The sequence below is a fragment of the Centroberyx gerrardi genome, chromosome 9, assembly GCF_048128805.1.
Source record: "Centroberyx gerrardi isolate f3 chromosome 9, fCenGer3.hap1.cur.20231027, whole genome shotgun sequence".
NCBI classification, from domain to species: domain Eukaryota; kingdom Metazoa; phylum Chordata; class Actinopteri; order Beryciformes; family Berycidae; genus Centroberyx; species Centroberyx gerrardi.
Genome location: NC_136005.1, coordinates 3,055,608 through 3,075,590, shown reverse-complemented (window position 1 = coordinate 3,075,590; position 19,983 = coordinate 3,055,608).

Sequence of the window (19,983 nt, the reverse complement as noted above, 5' to 3'; positions counted from 1 at the left end):
ATCCTATTAAAACCATATTGCATTGAAAGGTCCTAGATATTTAGTTTTCTTTAAGATATTAAATTGATACTGGACTCTTGATTTGTTCTGACTTGACTTGGTAATCTACACTTAGACTTGGGACTTGACTTGAGACTTGTGCCAGAAGACTTGAGACTCGAGCAAAGTTGACTTGGTCACACCTCTGTTAAATGATCGAACACAACACAGTCAGTGACGCGCCTCAGCAGGCCGTGTTGTTGTGGTTGGTATTTTCCCAGTGATCCGCAGCAGAGTCCAGAGCTTCGTCCCAAACAGAGATGACTGTAAATGGTTGTGAGGAACAGGAGCCGCTGATGGACGGAGAGAACACACGGGACGTCAGCGCACTTAGCCGGCTCCGACTCTCTACCCGTCCCACATTCATTACAGCATGACTAATGTTTACACTGAGCGGCAGCAGCGAGGGTCTCTGTCTGCAGGCAGCCTTAAAAGACAAAGCACAACACCTCAGTGAGAGGTAAACCACTGCTGCAGGCAGAGGGGAGATGGCAGATCCTATAAACATCAACAAACCACTTAAGTGATGCCGAGGCTCTGTAACTCCAGTGCCAACCGGGTCGTTTTTCAGCTCAGAAATGAAGGTTCACAGTGAATCACGGCATGTACAAGCTGTTCCTGCCTGTTTTATTGTCTCTTCTTGAATGTCGTAAAGGTAATTCCCTTGTTGCAGATGCACTTAAACTGTTTCATCACAGTCTCTGCTCTCTGTACTGGGCTGGAACTGTAAAGGAAAGATATTTTTGGCATGTGGTTGGTACTGTCTGAAGTTGCAAAACCGCACCTTGTCATAATTTGCCCCTAAAAGGTCAATATGGACCGATCTCTCACATTAACCATCACCTTATCCTTAACCTTAAAGGATAAGTTTGGTGATTTTGGACCTATATATAATGAGTCTCTTCCATCCCTGTAGTTCTTGGACCCACAGACAATATTGTCTCCAGAGTCAGCTCTGTTGCTGCAACAATGAGTCTGAACTGTTTGTCAAAATATCTCCAAAAAAGCCGTTTGTGGCTCCACAGGGAGATGAGAGGAAATGGATCATCTCCAGATCATTTTCACAGACTGGATTTTTTGGAGATATTTTGACAAACAGTTTGGACTCATTGTTGCAGCAAGAGGCAGCGGAGCTGCTTCAACTGACAGCTGACTCTGGAGACAATATTGTCTGTGGGTCCAAGAACTACAGGGATGGAAGAGACTAATTACATACAGGTCAAAAGTCACCAAACTTATCCTTTAACCTTACCAGAAACCATGCCCCCAAATGGACATAAAAAGGGAATTTTTTTGTGATTCTTTTTGGAAAATAATCATATAATAATGACTTGGCTGAGTTTATTGTTTATTTGTGATTATTTTTGGAAAATAATCATATAATAATGACTTGGATGAGTGTATTGTTTATTTGTTCATAGAATGAAGCTAAAGGAGCGCTGCTTTGCTTACCAAGTTTCAAAAAAGGTGCTCGTTGGAGTCAAGGTTTAGATATCAATAGACAGAGAAGGGAATACAGCTCATCTCTAGTGGCTGGGATGGCTGATCCTCCAAAAAAAATCCAAGGCACACTTCTTTGCTGAAAAACTTAAAAAGCCTTTATTGTATAGGCTATGCCAACACATTTCAACTATACAGTCTTCATCAGGGCATATAGAGCCAAGTAGAAGGGCTTGCTTATATAGAGCTACCTAGTGATAACAAAATTGGCACCAGGTGGCTCAATCAGCAGCAGAAAAGTGGGTGGATATTCACTGACACTCATCTGTTAAAATGTATAAAGCAAATAAAGCTGCAGTTCACAAAAAACATCTCACAACCATTATTCAAAATATCTGAAAAATCCTTAGGAAAAATTCCATCTAAACTGGAGAAAATTCTATATAATCTGGATACCCCAAAAGGCCAGTCACCTGTAGATAAAGGGGGCTGCAAAGTACACACACACACACAGAGAGAGAGAGAGAGAGAGAGAGGGAGAGAGAGACCATATACATATCTAAATACTACCAATAACAATTTGAAATTGAGTCTACAGTATGATTTCAAATGGATAGATTTTTTGGATTTGACCTTATTTAAAGATGACGATGGCCGACTACATACCACAGTTTTTCTCAAAGAGACTGATAGAAACACATTGCTTCGGGCTGAAAGTTTTCATCCCCAGAAATTGAAAAACAATATCCCTTACGGACAATTCCAGCGCCTTAAGAGGATCTGTGACCAAGAGTCAGAATTTGAAGATAAGGCAAAAGACATGCGTAAGAGGTTTCATAAATAGAGGATATAAAACAAATACCATTAATGAAGCCTACAACAAAGCAAAACAAGTTAAAAGACAAGATCTCCTTAAGCAGAAACCAAAGGAACCGGATGAACAGCAAAAACTATACTTTGTGACACAATATAATACTAAAGCGAACAAAATCAAACAGATCATCAGTGATAATTGGGAAATCATAGAAAGTGACCCTCTCCTTCAAGATGTGTTCCCATCAGCACCGATTATCAGCTACAAAAGAGCGCCCACTATAGGAGACAAACTAGTCCACAGCTACTTACCAGGAGACAAGAAAGGTACCCGGCTTGATCGAAGACCACAGGGTTTCTTAAGATGCAACCACTGTGCCACTATGCATCAAACGAATACGTTCAAAGACGTCCACGCAAACAAGATCTACAGAATTAAAGGATTTATCAACTGCAACACAACCCATGTGATCTACTACCTACACTGCCCTTGTGGATTTTTCTATGTGGGAAGAACGAAAAGAAAACTCAAAGGGAGAGTTGCCGAGCATAAATATGCTATCCGAATCGGAAATGAAGACTATCCAATGGCAAAGCACTATAAACAGCACCATGGATGTAACTCAGACTCACTTAGGGCAGTGGGTATAGAGGCCATAGAAGTGACTAAGAGGGGAGGAGACAGGTTGAAATAGCTGTTAATAATAATAACAATAATAATAATAATAATAACTTAGATTTATATAGCGCTTTTCAAGAGACCCAAGGACGCTTTGCAAAGGGAATCTTATTGGATCTTCAACCTAAGAGCCATCAAGAATCCAGGCTTAAATGAAGAACTTGATTTTGTCCCTTATCTGTAACATTGAATATGTATATGCTCTGTCTCTCTCTCTCTCTCTCTCTCTCTCTCTCTCTCTCTCTCTCTCTCTCTCTCTCTTTGTGTGTGTGTGTGTGTGTGTGTGTGTACTTTGCAGCCCCCTTTATCTACAGGCGACTGGCCTTTTGGGGTATCCAGATTATTCTTTATTTATTTGAGAAACATAAACTGGCAAAAGATAGAAAGAAGAGAAGAAAATGGCCCAAAAGGGAGAAAACTCTGAACCCAGATGAGAGGAAGAGTAGGGAGGATGAAGCTCCAGAGAGCTGAGAGAGAGTGAAGGAGCTGTGAAAGGAGGGAAACAGGAAGTGAGTCAGGAGGACTTCCTGGGTCTCCAGCAGTTCCAGGGAGCCCACGGTCAGCTCTTAACACCAGAGGGTCAGGAGTTATATCACCAGACATCAGTGATTCACAGCTATCAGAGTCCCATGGGGAGTATATTGTCCCTGTCAAGTGAAAACCTCGTATCTCCAAAATATCATCTTTTCAGGAACTAAAAAGCAGCATTTTTTAACTTGATGACGGGCATTTTTCAGTGTGTCAGGTTGATTTTGAAAAGGTTTCATAAACCCCAGTCTGGTTGAATTTTCTCAGCCCACAGAAAGCCATGTCAGTTTTCAAATGAAGCCAAAACATCAAAATTACCAAAATTGGAGTAACAAGGTTTTCACATGAAAACAGCGATCTGAAGAAACAAATTAAGAAGTTAAGTTAGACTGAAGCCCAGTGAAAAAGACAAGAGGTAAGAGAGGAGGAAGCTAATATTATGAAGCCTAGCGCTCTGCTGCTAACTGAAAAAATGCAATCTATCCATACTAAGTTATCTAGGTAAGCTAGTTAGCTAGCTGACCTTCAAGTTCAAACTAGCCATACTAGCCTATAGCTATCTAGGTAAGCTAGTTAGCTAGCTGCTGACCTTCAACATCATGTCATGGTCAGGAATGAATGAAAAAAGAAGTAATTACCATTTCTATTTTTAGAGTTTTAGAGTTTTTTCTTTGTTTTTCAAGTTTGCCAGTTAACTCTGAAAAACTGTGGTTCTTTGGCTCCGCCCACTGAGGTCTAACTCAACCAATCAGATTATTCCTCCAGAGTAGTTTTGTTTGAAAAGGCCAGATTTAAAGTATTGGATGATGTTTTTAAATCAATAATGCCAATTCATCATTGACCATTTTGCCTCATAATTACCATGTTTACTTTACTCCTCAATGTTAATACATCTCTTTGCAACACAGCACAATGTGCAGTTTGGATTTACAAGTTTACTTTCACATGAAGACTTCTCTGCTGTGGGGGTTCATGCAATTTTACAATTGCATGCAATACATTCTCTTTCTGGAGAACGGTCCTGAGCGCTGCTGTAGCTGTTGGGAAACCAGTAATAATAAAACTGTCAGGTTTCTGAGGAGTCACTCCCTATCTTCTGTAGAACCTGAAGTTTCATCACTTACAGAAATGTTCTCCTCGTCTTTTCCATATCTCCCTCCTCTCCTGGCTCTAATCTCTAAATCTCCTGTCCGGGAACAAAATCCTTTCTGATTTTTAAGCTGCTCGTTATTTTTTTTACCTGCTACTTTTCTACCAGCCACAGACATTCAGGGGTCAGAGGGATATTTTGTTCCATCTACTGTCTGGTTGTTGTGACCTCTGACCCTTAACTTCCATACTATCAGTTGCTTATAATGTTGGTGATCGAGGAATTTAAGCTTATTCTACTGTGGAACTCACTGTACGTCTCTCTGGAGCGTCAGCTAAAAGCCTAAAATATAACGTTAATGACGTTCTCATGTGTGTGATGAAGGCAAGAATCTGTAAAGTGACGTATTCATTGTTTCCCTTACTGGCAGACTGTGACCTGAACATGACCATATGGAGATATTCATGGCTGACTTGATGAATGAGTTGTGGCTTATTTTACTAAGTGTCGGTGGATGAGAGCATCAGGAAAATCCCTAAACAGTGAATGTAATGTAGGTCGCCCGTTCTTGCATTTTAAGATAATGTGTGTGTGTTTGCAGGCATATATCATAGGAATTATACACATTCCTGCACTTACAGGTCACATTCCTGCACTTACAGGAAGTTGTGGACGTTGAAGTGACGCACTTCATCGTAAAGATGTACGTCCAAGAGGAGGGAGGAGGGAACTTCCCGCACCTCATCCCCCTGCTTTCTATTAATCCATTCATTTCCCAGCGACCGCTACCTTCACTTTCAAATATTTAGCCGGTGGAAATCAAAAGAGTTCATGTGATTAATGTGGTGATCTGCAAGTTTCTGTGTTTTGTTTTGTTTTGTTATTTAGTCTCCATCTTTGTCCCTCAGCCTCACTGTGGTGTTTCTGCACTGCACTTCCCAGAGATCACCTGTCAATAAAACAGTGTGGGCGGAGCTTGTTTTTTCTGTCGATGCAGTTTGAGTTTCTCTTTTTTTTGTCTGTTCAGCCATGGTGGCTATCACTGCTCATGCTAACTATCCAGTTCTTCTTCTATTTATTCCAAACAAACCGGAAACCACTTTCATGAACTGGATATAGGTTGGATGGCTGTTGTGTTAGAGCAGAGAGAGAGGAGCAGAACATTTATTGATATGGAAATGTCACAAATTATTACTTTAAATATAGAAATTCAGATGTAAGTGCGGTATATTTCTTCTGCTGATACTGTTTCAATATTTCATTGTTGTTGCTTCTCAGCTGAATCGAAGCAGTCTGACCCAGAGTTTAGAGAAACCCATCAACAGGAAGTCAGTTGGTGTGAAAGGGGCATAAGTGACATTTTGGGTCGAAAATTGGTTTGAGAATGAATTATATGTCATTGGAAAGCTCTTGTTGATCTCTATCTGATGGTCAAAAGAGCACAGTTGTATCCATAAAGACAACTGAAATAAAGGGGAAAATCCCAAAAACCCAAGGTTCAATTTGGTGGAAAAAGGGTGTAACTGCACTTAATCAGTTTTTATAGAATATCAATTTTCTGAATCTTAATCTCTGTATGAGTATGAATGGTTCTTATGTTATTTTTTGACTAAAGAAGATGCAGTCAATCAGTTTTCAATAATTGCTATCAAATTAGGAAACAGTCATTTACGCCCCTTTCACTCTAAACCCTCGATAGGTTCGATCCCAGCAGCCGTGTGAGCTGTCGAAGTGTCACTGAGCAAGGCACCTGCTCACTCACTGTAGGTGGATCTGGACAACAGCGTCAATGTTAAATGCCTAAAACATAAATAAACATAAATACATATTGTTCTTTTGTTCTTCCTCCATGCTGTCGTCTGCAGAGAACACTTGGCTCTAACATTCGTCAGACGGCTCGCAGTGTTTGGAAGCTCACTGAGGATTATTCTAAATATAATAAAATAATAAATTGAGTGACATGATTTGTGAAAACATGTACTGTTAGTGAAGTAACACAGCATCCTATTTGCTCTGTATGAGTTTGTTACTGTACTGTGAATGTAAACTGTTCACTGTTTAAAGCTCCTGAACATTAAATAAACTCTTCCTCTGTGTTTGTAAATCGTACCAGCGGCTTTGTTCAGCAGAAGGTGTCATTTACATTTCAGGCGTTCGGCTGACGCTCCGATCCAGAGACTCACAGTGAGCGAGCAGGTGGAGCTCAGAGTCTCGGCTGTTACGGGAATTGAACCTGCGACCTTCTGGTGACGAGAACCCAAACAGAAGAGCGAGGGCCCAAACTAAACACAGACCTCAGAATGGATACTTATTGTTTGAAAATGTGACAAAAAACATCATTAAAGTAACACGGGTTGAGTAAAATAGCTTCTTAGGTTTTTTATATTATCAAGATTGTTATTAGTCAACTTAAAACTTGACCATGTTGTATGGATGTCACGCACCTCTGGACTAAATCCTTGGACTCAATCCTGCACAGACTCCATTTAATGCATAGAACTAGAATCATTTATAGTTATTATATTACCTTTCTTATTACCTTTACTGTATTGTTTTTATTGCCTTTCTTGCACTTTTTTTTTTTTTTTTTCACCTTTATTTATTCAGGGGAGTTTCACTGAGAGCAATGCTCTCTTTTTCAGGAACACCCTGATCATATTCACACCTGGAAGCTGACCAGTACAACCACAGTCTGATCTGCTGGCCACTGAGCAGCTCCACTGGAGCGGTTGGGGTTAAGGGCCTTGCTCAAGGGCACCTCAGTGGTGGTAATGAGGGAGGGGCAAGCGCTGCTTTTCACTTTCCCCACCCAGATTTATCCTGCCGGTCCGGGGGATTGAACCGACGACCTTCCGGTCACAAGCTCGCTTCTCTAACCTTTAGGCCACCACTGCCCCTACTTCCTTGGCATTGTTCCACCAGTTGCTGCTGTGGCACCCAAATTTCCCCCAGGGGATCAATAAAGTGCTATCTTATCTTATCTTATCTTATCTTATCTTATTTTATCTTATTAGGTGCCATTTACATGGGCAATAAGTCAGAGTTTTACTGCCATAGCCAAAAAATGACCATAATACATCTGATCATTACCAGTGACTCAACGATTTCTTCACCAGCTGCTGAACATTTTGGCAAAACTCACTTTCTGTTCTGTACTTTTGTTTTGGAACAAAAGCTCAAGACTTCTGTCGCAACACATCTCAGCTCCAGAAGTTAAGACAGCCTCGTTCTCAAGCCAAAAAAGCGAATGACAAAGCATTATTATTATTATTCCGGTATTCTACATGGGAACTCTTCAGCAGACGTTTCCCGCTCTGATTAGCTTACTGCTCTCCATTGTGAAAATGTGACTTCATTGTTTGTGTCAGTTACAGGCCACCGTAGCTCAAAGGGAGGATGGGTGACACTTTATTTGGATCGTCCAGTGTTGATGCTCAACTATCTTGTCAGGTGACAAAAAGTAGATGTTCAACAAAGTGTCACCTGCCTGTTTGGTGAATCTCCACAGACTGTGACTCTAAACCCTGACCTTACACCTGAACTACACAACATGCGTAACATTTGTGTATCTGAACTTTAAGCTGCTACACCAGATCTGTTCTTGTTCCATCGGTTGTGTTGCACCTATCTACATTTTACCTATGGGCAAGTGAACATAATTATCTAGTTTTGCTTATTTTTCCGGGTTTTTGTGTACCGTGAGGAACATTAATGTACCATGTAGAGTAATTGTGTCACTTGTTTGAGAGTGTAGGTGTACTGCAGCCAAACAGAAGCTTCTCAGCTCATCTCCAACATTTATTTAAGTGACACTGGTTTATGTATCCTCTATTTAGTTTACTGACACGGTGATGAATGACTGTAATAAGCACAAGCTTGGCATGTTGGCACACAAACAGAACAGAAACGCACCCAGTGTGGCTGAGCCATTAGCCTAACTCTAACCCTATTACTAAACTTATCCCCAACCCCAAGATTAACCCGAGCCCAGACGCTGAATATATATAAACTACTGTTCACACAGTTATGAATCTCACTTGAAACTCAGTAGACTGTTTAGAGACACATTATGGTCACTTGATAGGAATTAGAGTATCAACACTGGACTATCCAAATAACCGGACTGGACGATGCTGTTGAACTGAATTAATCTTTAGCAAATCCCCAAAAAATTTACACTCCTTCTAACAGTTTGCAGGGAAAGTTCGACCTGCGGCCTCCTGGTCTGTACAGTGTGATCTCTCCTATATAAGGCTGTGTTTCTGTTTGCGAGGACACACACAGGCATTTGGCGTCCGGCCACACTGTACGCTCCTGCGGCCACCTTGTTCCACCTTGCTGTTTTCGTGACCGTTTGACGTGTGAATCTGGAAATCTTTCACAGTTTGTCCGCTGTGGGAAGACTTTGTTCATGTCCATACAAACCGACCCGCTGGGATAAACAGCTTGTGTTTTAATCACAATCAGAATCAGCAGCTACGATAAACGTGTACGGATCTGGAACTGGTGCAGAGAAGAGATCAACAACAAACTCAGTGACACAGAACATCCCGACAGAAACAAGGACAGCAGAAACTCAAACACAGTGCAGAGGAACGATGCAAGAGGAGACTGGAGAAATGTATTTTTTTTCTCTCTCCATTCACTGACATTGTATGGAGGAACAATCTGAAAATCACACTTCTAGCACATAAAGGAACGCCAACAAAGCAGATTCTGACAATATATAAAAAACTAGTCATGCTGCTGAATTGTTTTTAAGTGAATCTCTTTCTTTATGTTTATTAAACAATTCAGTTTGAACAAGTGGAACACTGAAATCCAGTCAGAGGAAACTTGCAGATGGAATTATGTAAGGAAATAATACGTTTATCACTTTAATGTCAAAAGGCAGCGTTTTAAATCATGAATGTCTTATTTTAAAGATAAAAATGTCTAAATTCTAGATTTCCTCACTGTCGGGTGAAAACCATGTATCTCCAAAATCAAATAAATAAAAACTGCCTCGTGTTCAGCTTGACCACAATGCATTTTTCAGTTTATCCAACAGGCTTTGAAAAGGTTTCATAAGACCAAAGGGTCGTGTAACTTTCCCAACCCACAGAGGAGCGTGTAATCCTTCAATTTAAGTGAAAACATGAAAATACTTAAGAGGTTTTCACACGTCAGCAGCAGATTTGCTTCCTGCGTATTTTTCGACAGCGGATGTGGGAAACGCTCGACTGCACTCGTCACAGTGATCCGGCCGAGTCGTCTTCAGATCCGCCCGCTGGAGAGCAGCCAGCGCCTTCGATTCCACCGTCCGGCCGCAAATATCCATCTGGAGTCACGTTCAGGCCAGATCCTGCCAGGAAGGAATTAAAGAATGTGTCACTTTACAGATATGAACATCTTTACTTAACTTTACATTTCACATTTTAGGCTTTTATCTGACGCTCCAGAGTGACGGACAGTGAACGCAACAGTAGAATGAGCTTCAATTCCTCGATGAGCAACATTACACAGCAGAAGTGTGACCAGGGGCCAGTTGCATAAAGCTAGTTTAAGCCTAGTCTAAGCCTTAGACTGGTCTTAGATTCTCAGGTTGGACTAGGCTAATTAAGACTGTCTGTTACTTAAATATTACGACTGACTTATTTTGAGGTGGGAAAGTTAGCCGCCTTCCCCCCTGGCTAATCTTGAGTTAAGAATTTTGTTGTTATGGCAACGAGTCGGCCTAGGAGGTTTAAATACTGAAGCTATTTCATAAAAGATGGCAAATATTTGGTTTTTGGAAAGAACCTGAAGAAGAGTGAGTCTAGAGACAGAAACGACCCATTAGAGATCTACAACTATCAAGAAGTAGTAGGAACAGGTATATATAAGTGTCTATAGTATAGTTTGACTTAAGGTCACATTTAAGTCTAAGACTAGGTCTATCTTTATGCAACTGGTGCCAGGTCAACTCAAGTCCCAAGTCAGTCTGAAGTCTTGAGGCACAAGTCTCAAGTCAAGTCCCAAGTCTAAATGTAGAACAGCAAGAACATCTTAAAGAAAACTAAATATCTAGGACTTTTCAATGCAATATGGTTTTAATAGGATAAAAACTTGGTAAGAGCATCATGAGTTTGATTTCTATAATCAGTTTCAACTTCAATAAATTCAATCATTCCATACAAATTCAGAAAACAGAATTTAAATTCAGTCGTCTGCTGGAACAAATCTCATCACTTTCAATCTAAGTCATTTACACAAACACAAGATCTCAAGTCAAGACTTTAGAAACCTTTTCAAGTCATCAGAGTACAAGTCAGAGTCAAGTCCCAAGTCACCAGAACCCAAGTCAAGTCAGTCTCAAGTCTTCTCTTCATGCAGCAAGTCAAGTCTCAAGCTATTAAAACTGTGACTCGACTCTGACTTCAGTCCAAGTCATGTGACTCGAGTCCCCACCTCTGCTCCACAGGTCTGGAAAGAGTGGAAATGTATGGGGAAAGAATTTGATCAATATGGAAATCAAATTAAGAAATCAAGAAAAAGTCTGGAATTTTGAAATTGAAACGCTGCACAAGCCCTTATCACATGAAACTAATTTTAAGGAGGTGAAGGGTCAAAGGTCACAGCGGCCTGACAGTAGATGGAGCTAAATATTCCTGTGAGCCTCGATTGATCATGTTTGATCGAGAAGAGCTGGGGAAAGAAATAAGAGCCAGGGAGATGACGCAGAAAGGGTTTTTTAAACTTAATAAACAGGAGCATATTAGGGAAAATAGACTAAGAATAGAAAAATAAACTCATTAAATTCCTGCATCACCAACATTACAAGTAACAAACTGCAAGGAGCGTAAAGATCAGAGCGATAAGAAGCGAAGAGAAGAGCTGAGGAGGAAAGATAGAAGGGATTTTTAGAAGTTAGAAGTTCAAGACAGAAGCAGAGGAGGGAGGGAGATATGGGAGAAAGTGTGTGTGTGTGTGTGTGTGTGTGTGTGGAGGTGGGGGATGGGGGGACGGGGGGGGGGGGGGGGGGGGGGGGGGGTCTGATGTATCTCATGAAGAAGATGAGTTTTCAGTGTCACTGTTGGGAAATGTGACTGACCGATATCTGACACTTATTAAAAAGAAAACTTGAAACCCCCCTCAGTTCCAGAAATGATGCCTTTAATCTCCGGGGTCTTTTCCAGCGTTGTGTCGTGTTTTCCTGCAGATCGACCAACAAAGCGGATTAGCGTCTGGTATTTCGTGTCCTCAGGTTACTAACTTCTCCACAGCTGACCTAAATATTCTGGTTTTTCCACATTATTACAACTCTGAAGGAATCCGTCTCATTTAGAGGAGATTTTGCAGGAAAGCTTCGGCTAATCTGAAATAAAACTCTCTTCCTGCTTCTGGGGGGTTTAAACAAATTTGCTTCGCTTCCCTGAGAAAAATGTGTTTCGGCATGCAGAGGAGCCTCTCTCTCTCCCTCCGCTCACCCAGATATTAGTCATCGTCTTGTGATCAGGCTTCCCGGGTCATAAATATTTATTCAGGAAAGTGCTATGCGGGCGTTTTAATGCTTCCCACCAGGCGGGAGACAGGGCCGAAAGTGAAACTTCACAGGTTCGCTGCCCAAAACAAGACAGTGCATCTCCATTAACAGCCATGCAGCCTGTCTAACTGTCCCGGACCGAGACACTGGACTAAACAGAACTACAATTGGATAAAAGCTTTGACTAAATGTGATGTTATTTTAAAGGAGAAATCGCCCTCACATCCTCTGCCACTGTTAGATCTCATCAGTCTTTTGTTCAATGCATTTCAGGAGTTATTTAGTGATTTTTTTTTTGGTGAACCCACTTTCCCTCAACCTGCCTCGTCTACTTCTACTGCAGTTAGTGATTTACTACGTTTCCCAGAATGCCTTTCGACAAACCCCAAAGAAGGAGCCTGAACTTGTTCCATTCAGCTGCGGGTTGTGTGTGACCTGAGTAAAGATGTTGATATTGGATATTCGGTGGGTTTTTCACCTTCAATAAATCATAAAGCAAATCATTTAAAACACTGAATAGCCTACATTTGTGATTATTGGAAGGAATTGGAGGAAGAACAATTTATCACAATGTTTGAGAAAATATTTTCTGGGAAATTAGCTATTTAAATTTGTGTGTTTACTGTAGACCTTTAAAGGTCCCATATTCTCCTCTTTCCAGTGTTTTATTTTGTGTCTTTAGGTCCATTCAAAGCTGTGTGTGTGGTGTCATGAACCAAAAACACTCTCAATCCATTTCTCCACGTTCATTTTCCAGCATCTCTCTGAGCCTTACCAAGAACAGGCTGTTTCTGTCGCCGTGTCTTTAAGGCTCATTAATATTAACGACCCTCTGTTCCGATTGGCTAACGATTGGTGAAACGTGAGACGCCGCGGCCCGGCGGCTACAGGTAGGGAAAACTCTCCGGTAATAAACGATGACGACCGCTCGACCGCTTTGAAAAAAACACTTTGTTAGTCTATTATTTCTTACAGAAATGATAATGAGCGAACCTTTGTGACGCCACAAAGTTACAGAAGTCCAAACGGCTCGTTTAGAGGCTCGCTTTTCTAATATGGATTGTGTGGATTTAGTTTTGATACTTTCACCATGTTTAGATAGACCATCCAACTCCTTTATCATCACAGAGGCAAGGGGAGTCCTGCTTTACACCATATGGGACCTTTAATGGCGGTCTACATGATGGAACAGTTAACAAGACTAAAATCCATGTGTGTGCTTGTTTGAGAAACATATCTTAAGATTTCTGCTCCAACAACATGATGTATTTTTACTGTTACTGTTTCGATATTTTAAACTAGTTATTTCCTCCTTTTCAGTTTATTAAAGTGGTAATCTGTAAGAGCCAAATTTTTTTTTTATCTCGATCTTTGTCCCTCAGCCTCACTGTGGTGTTTCTGCACTGCACTTCCCAGAGATCACCTGTCAATCAAACAGGGTGGGCGGAGCTTGTATTTTTTGTTGATGCAGTTTGAGTTTCTCTTTTCTCTGTCTGTTCAGTCATGGTGGCTATCACTGCTCATGCTAACTACCCAGTTCTTCTTCTTCTGTTGATTCCAAACAAAGCAGAAATGTAAAACGCATCCGACAATGGACAATGGAAAAGCTTCATGTTGGATCACTTGTGTTAGAGCAGGCAGAGAGAGAGCGTTAAAATAGACATGTAAATATCGAGGATTATCACTGTAACAGTCTCAGTTCTTTACTGTCTTCTTCCTCTGTGTCTTTATTTGGAGCTGCGGTTCCTTATCGCCTCATCTCTCTCTGCAGGAAGTTTGCCCCCAAGCTCTCTGGAGTTTCCTTTCCTTCCCACACACACACACACACACACACACACACTCTTACTACTGTTCTCTCTCTGTCATATGCTAAACTATGGAAATGCTTTAGTCAACTACTTTTATATTCAAGATTAAAGATTAAAACCTTTATAGGCCATTAAAGTGAGTGGAAAACTTTATTTGTTTCTGCCTTGGTGCCCGACTCATTAAAAACTAGAAGGGCACTCGGAGAGCACAGACCTCCGCCAAGGTTCGTGCTATTATTTCTTGTTCGTGAGTCGGATCCACTCAAAAATTTAATGGGTTCTTCCTTGGCCCATGCTACACCCTTCCACAAAGTTTCCTGAAAATCGGGCCAGTGGTTTTTCTGTAATCCTGCTAACAGACAAACAAACAGACAAACAAACAAACAGCACCGAAAACATAACCTCCTTGGCGGAGGTAATGACGCACTAACAATCCATCATGAGAGCTGGAGCGGCACTTTAAAATAAAACTGCACATAAATTATAATTATAATTGCAGAATATAATCATAAGTGCAGTGCAAAGTGTTTCAGATCAGTGCTACATGGTGGAAGGAATCTAGGGGTTTGAATACTTTATGGGGCAACTGTATAGTTAATGCCATGATATAAAATGTAATGTTATTTTCTGCTGTTTGTCTGATGATTATATTGTAAGAAACGTTTATAATCTCCTTGTATTTTAAATTGAATGTTAGTTTCCAAGTTTTCTGATGATTATATTGTAAGAAAACTTTATCTCTGCTTCTAATAGGTTTATAATCTCCTTGTATTTTAAATGTAATGTTATTTTCCAAGTTTTCTGATGATTATATTGTAAGAAAACTTTAGCTTTGCTTCTAATAGGTTTATAATCTCCTTGTATTTTAAATGTAATGTTATTTTCCAAGTTTTCTGATGATTATATTGTAAGAAAACTTTAGCTTTGCTTCTAATAGGTTTATAATCTCCTTGTATTTTAAATGTAATGTTATTTTCCAAGTTTTCTGATGATTATATTGTAAGAAAAGTTTATCTTTGCTTCTAATTGCTCTACAATCTGCATGTATTTTAAATTTAATGTTATTTTCCGCTGTTTCTGATGATTATATTGTAGGAAAAGTTTATAATCTTTATTTTTTTGTAGAATTTACAGTCTATGATCTGCCTGTAATGCATCAAAATGCTCTTCAAGTAAAGTGCTACCTAAAGATATATTATGGTGAGTTGTGTTTGGATGAATAATCTTTTAAAGCGGCACTTCCTGGTCCTGGATCTTCTCAGCGGTCAGGCAGCTCCGTGGTTTTGGCAGCCAGTCACATTTAAATCGGCGGTTATTTTAGGGAAATACCACCCATAAGCACGTCCTTGAGGGAAATACATGAACTCACACTCCCCACTTTACAGGGAAAGCATCATGCTGCCTAACATGCACTAACCTTCCTATCAGAGCCACTTCAGCCCTCTCCATGTTCCCATGTCTCCGGCCTCCCGGCGGATGTTAATATATCACCAGTGAGTCTTTTGACCTTTGACTCTGAGGAGTCTCGTGCGGCTGTGAGTCGAGCCGAGGAGAGGAGAGGAGAGCGCTCACAGTCCAGGAACCTTCCCGACAGGTGAGATGGATGAAACATTTTCTCCTGAACTTTACAGACAGGAAACTACTCCAGCATGTTGAGGATTTATCCCACAATTTGCTTTGTTTTACTAAGATGTCTGACACCCGCGATGAGTTTGGTTTTTACGCGTGTGTGTGTGTGTGTGTGTGTGTGGTGTCATGTTCCTGAACAGGCCTCGTCAGGCGGTGCTTCATGATGCAGACGGAGCGAGAGGCGTCGCCTACAGCTGGGAGCCGTCCCGCCCCGGGTCTGGGTCCCGTCCCAGCCCCAGCTTCAGGTCCAGGTCCGGCCCCAGGTCAGACTACCGTCAGGACCTGGCTGTCCTCCAGCAGAAGAGGTAGGAGAGCTGGGCTGCTGCTGACTCTCAGAAAGAAAAGGTACAGAGCTTTTGATCCTCGGTGCTCATGAAATCCTTTCAGAAATTATTGGATAAACTAAAATGCACGGTGGTCAAGACAAAACTCCTGTACCTTTTTTTCTGGCATCGTTGAGTCACTTACTTTAAAAATTCTATTGCAGCTAGTAGTTGCCTTATAAAAATGTTTTATCAGTAATGTAATCCAAGGGAATAAATTACTTTAAGTGAATAGGTATAAAATTACACATGAGAAAAAGTGAAGTCAGTGAAAAGTAATTATAAGGTTTTATCTGAACCTTATTATAGTTTTTATTCTTTCTTTGTTTAATCAAAATTGAGTTATTCATGATATTTTTGGTGTGAAACATTTAATAAGATAGAAAGCACATAACAGTTTTGCCAGCTGGTATATTGTCAAATATTTGATGCTCAGTATCTCCTCCCAGATAAAACTTCACCAATTTATATTGTTCAGGAAATTTATTTCAGCTTTGCATATAAACACAATTTTTCTTCTGCACCACATTTTATTTTAAGATGTAGAACAGCTGCCACAAGTATCTGTAGTCAGGATACATTATATCTTTGGTAATGTAATAGAATACAGTTACATTTTTTTGTATTTAGAGTATGTTATGACATTATAAGTATTCTGTTACGACTCAAATGGATCGGTTTGATACTGTCAGTATGAAGAAGAATCCCATTCCAAAAAGATGCATGTCCATCTTGTAATAAATAGAAATAATTACCTGGAGTCCATTGTTCACTATTTCTAATATAGAGGATCCAACCTGTAAAGTGCTGCCATTTTGTCAACCGATGACTTAAGTTGCCTGCTGTCCTTTAAAGAGAACCACAGCTTGTTTTAGTTTTATGCTTTCATTTTGTAAGAGTAGGCGTCACTTTTTCAAAACTCTTCTTCTATGGTGTGTTTCTGAACACTTGTGGTAAAATATTTCCTCTGCTGGGATCGGGGGTGAGCAGGTTGTTTTCAGGTCCGACCGTCAGACTGTTTGGTTCCTCCGTCTCCCACCGCTGAACACTGTCCAGCTTTTTTGACCTCGAAACACTTTGTTGATGTTCGCTGGTTTGATTATACAATAAAGTCTTGCTGGAAAACCCTTAAGACACTTCCAGCCTCCTACGCTTTCATGCACAGCGGACTGATGTCTGTTTATACTGTAGGTGTCGGATCTGCAGATGAGCTCTCATCGCTCCAAAACCAACATCTCTTCTGGTATTTCCATTTTGCAAATTCAGTTGTTTTGTGAACAGAGTGACAGATAATCTGAGAAGCCGTCAAAATGTAAATCTTGCATAATCCTATTTACTAGCTTCTTTGACATGTTAACCATTAGCCACCAAGACCAATGGTCTTTTTTTTTTTTTAGATTTATTCTAGGCATTTTATGCTTTATTGACAGAGATAGTGTGAGAGAGAGACAGGAAGGTATGGGAGAGAGAGAGAGGGGAAGACATGCAGCAAATGACCGTGGGCCGGATTCGAACCCGGGTCACTGCAGGAAGGACTGAGCCTTATATGGTACGCACGCTACTTGGTGAGCCACCAATGGTCTTTTATAGGAATTTGATTACTTTGGATGAGTCTGAATTCCAATTCTGTGCCTATAAAAATACCAGCAAGCCTGCAGTAGTCACACTTTCAAGGTAAAATAGGGGACAGGATTGTCGAAGCTAATCTAATAAAGCTGTCCGGAATCTCATACTGTGTTCTCGCCTTAGTTTGTTTAGTTAATTTTGCAGTGATAAAAGACAAGAGCAGTGATAAAACATAGAATGAGGAGAGAGCGAATACAGATTTGTTCAAGTGGGATAAAAAAACCCCAAGGGGCGAATAAAAACTCACCTGAAAACAAACAGAAACAAACCATCAACCAGGAAACAGATACTGTACGGGATAAACACAGATACTCTAGACCAGGAGATTTCATTCCATAGAAATACCTTCAATTAACCCACATGAATTCAAATCACATGTGCTTTTTGGACACATGTTGGTTTTCATATGTGAACATGAGAAATTCCCCCTGTAACAAGACGCTTTAACCTGTGAACTGTCTCTCTGCATGTGAAATTAAGTTTTCACATGTGAAGCAAATATTGTCATGTGTAACGGCAAGTGAAACGCTTCACATATGATTTGAAATGTTCACATCTAAAGTAAAAACTGTCACATGTGATGTCAGAATACAACGTGAAAAAATTTGTTCGCATATGAAAACCAACATGTCCAACAAGCACGTGCTTTGAAGTCACATGTGGGTTTTCACGTGACTTTTTTGTTAGGGTTATGAAATAAACTACAGCTGACTAAGCTACACATCAGTAGTTAGTATCACACTGATGTGAGTTACCTGAACAAAAACGCAGAAATTGATGTTTTTTCTGAAAATGTAAATGATTTTATTTATATTGCTGGTTGTTTGCCTCAGGATGACCGACTGGAGGTCAGAATTTAACCTCCTTTTTATTGACAATATGTTGCAATGAAAAATAGCATAAATGTGTGTTGTGTGTTCAACACTGAACCAAATAGCGGATGAAAGCCATGAAACTGTTACACAACCACAGTGATGCTGTTAAAGAGACAACCTTTGTCACAACACACACACACACTCACATTTCCATAAACGCTAATTGTCAATTCCATTCCAGGAAGTGGGATGAAACATTGACTAGGGATCAGGCAAACGCTGGCTCAGCAATACACACACACACACACACACATAAAATACATACTCTTACAAACACACCCATACTCACATGTCCATGTACACTCATACACCAACACACAAATATACATCACATATACACACACAAACATACACACAAAGATACACAAGTGCACACACACATACAAATGCACACAAACACACACACAGGCATACAAAGACACACACATTCAGGCACAAACACATACAAACATAAATGTACTTTACTCACATTAACACACACAAACACAAGACACATACACAGAAACACACAAAGACACACACACACACACACACACACACACACAGCAGTCCTCGCTGGCTGTGGGTCATAGTTGACCCTTCGTTGCGGCTCATTGGCCCTCTGTTCTTGTTTCCCAGGAGCCGCCTCCGCCGCCTCCAAGACCCCCGGTGACACCTCCTCCCGTTTCCATGGAGACGGGGTTCGGTACAAGGCCAAGCTCATCGGCGTGGACCCGGTGCCCGACGCCCAGGGAGACAAGATGTGTTTGGACTCCATGATGAAGCTCAAGGTATCCTGCTGGGAGGGAAACGACCAGAACGACCTCACTGCCAAAACAAACCCCCTCCTCCTCCTCTGATGTTCTCATCTCCTACAAACAGTCAGTTCTATCAGAGGGAATATTAAAAAATAACATTTCTGTCTGTCATCAAATGATATGTGAGATTAAAATCTGTCATCGATAGTTGTTATGACTTAGAGTTCTCCAGGATTCATTTCCAGAGGCCGAGACAACATGCAAAGTCCCGCACTCATCCCATGATGCAAAATCCCCATAAGTGTAGCATTTTAAACATTATTAATATTATGGATCCTACATAGGAAAATAACAGCTGTAAAATTAAAGAATTTGGTTCCAGAATGACAAGCCACCATTTGAAAAAGTTACACTTACAAAATGATTGATGCTGCAGCACAAAATCAAAACAAATGATTTTGCTTTTTAAAGGATTGTAGGTCATTTAAAGCTAAGTGTATTGTTAGCCCCGCCCCCCCCCTCCCCAGCACCTGTCAGTCTTGATGATGTCATCTCTCCTGAGGCTGAGGTCGCCGGCAGCGTAAAGCCTCCGCAGCCGATCTGACGCCGATGTTCACCGTGTTTCTGAACGTTTCGCTTCGCTCTTCTTTCTTTTCTTCCTGCTTTCCTCCATTGTTGTTGTTGTTGTTGCTGTGACTTCCTGCTCTGTGGCCGCCAGCCTCACCTTGACAGACACACCCGGCTCACCGCTGGCCCCGCCCACAAGACACGCCCAACATGCCCCAACATCATTGAAAAGCCAATTAGGCAAACAGGAGATTTAGGCCTGAACACACAGACTGATAAAGTCTTTATTTAGTGGTATCTTAATGCAGAAAAGTTTTGCTTATTG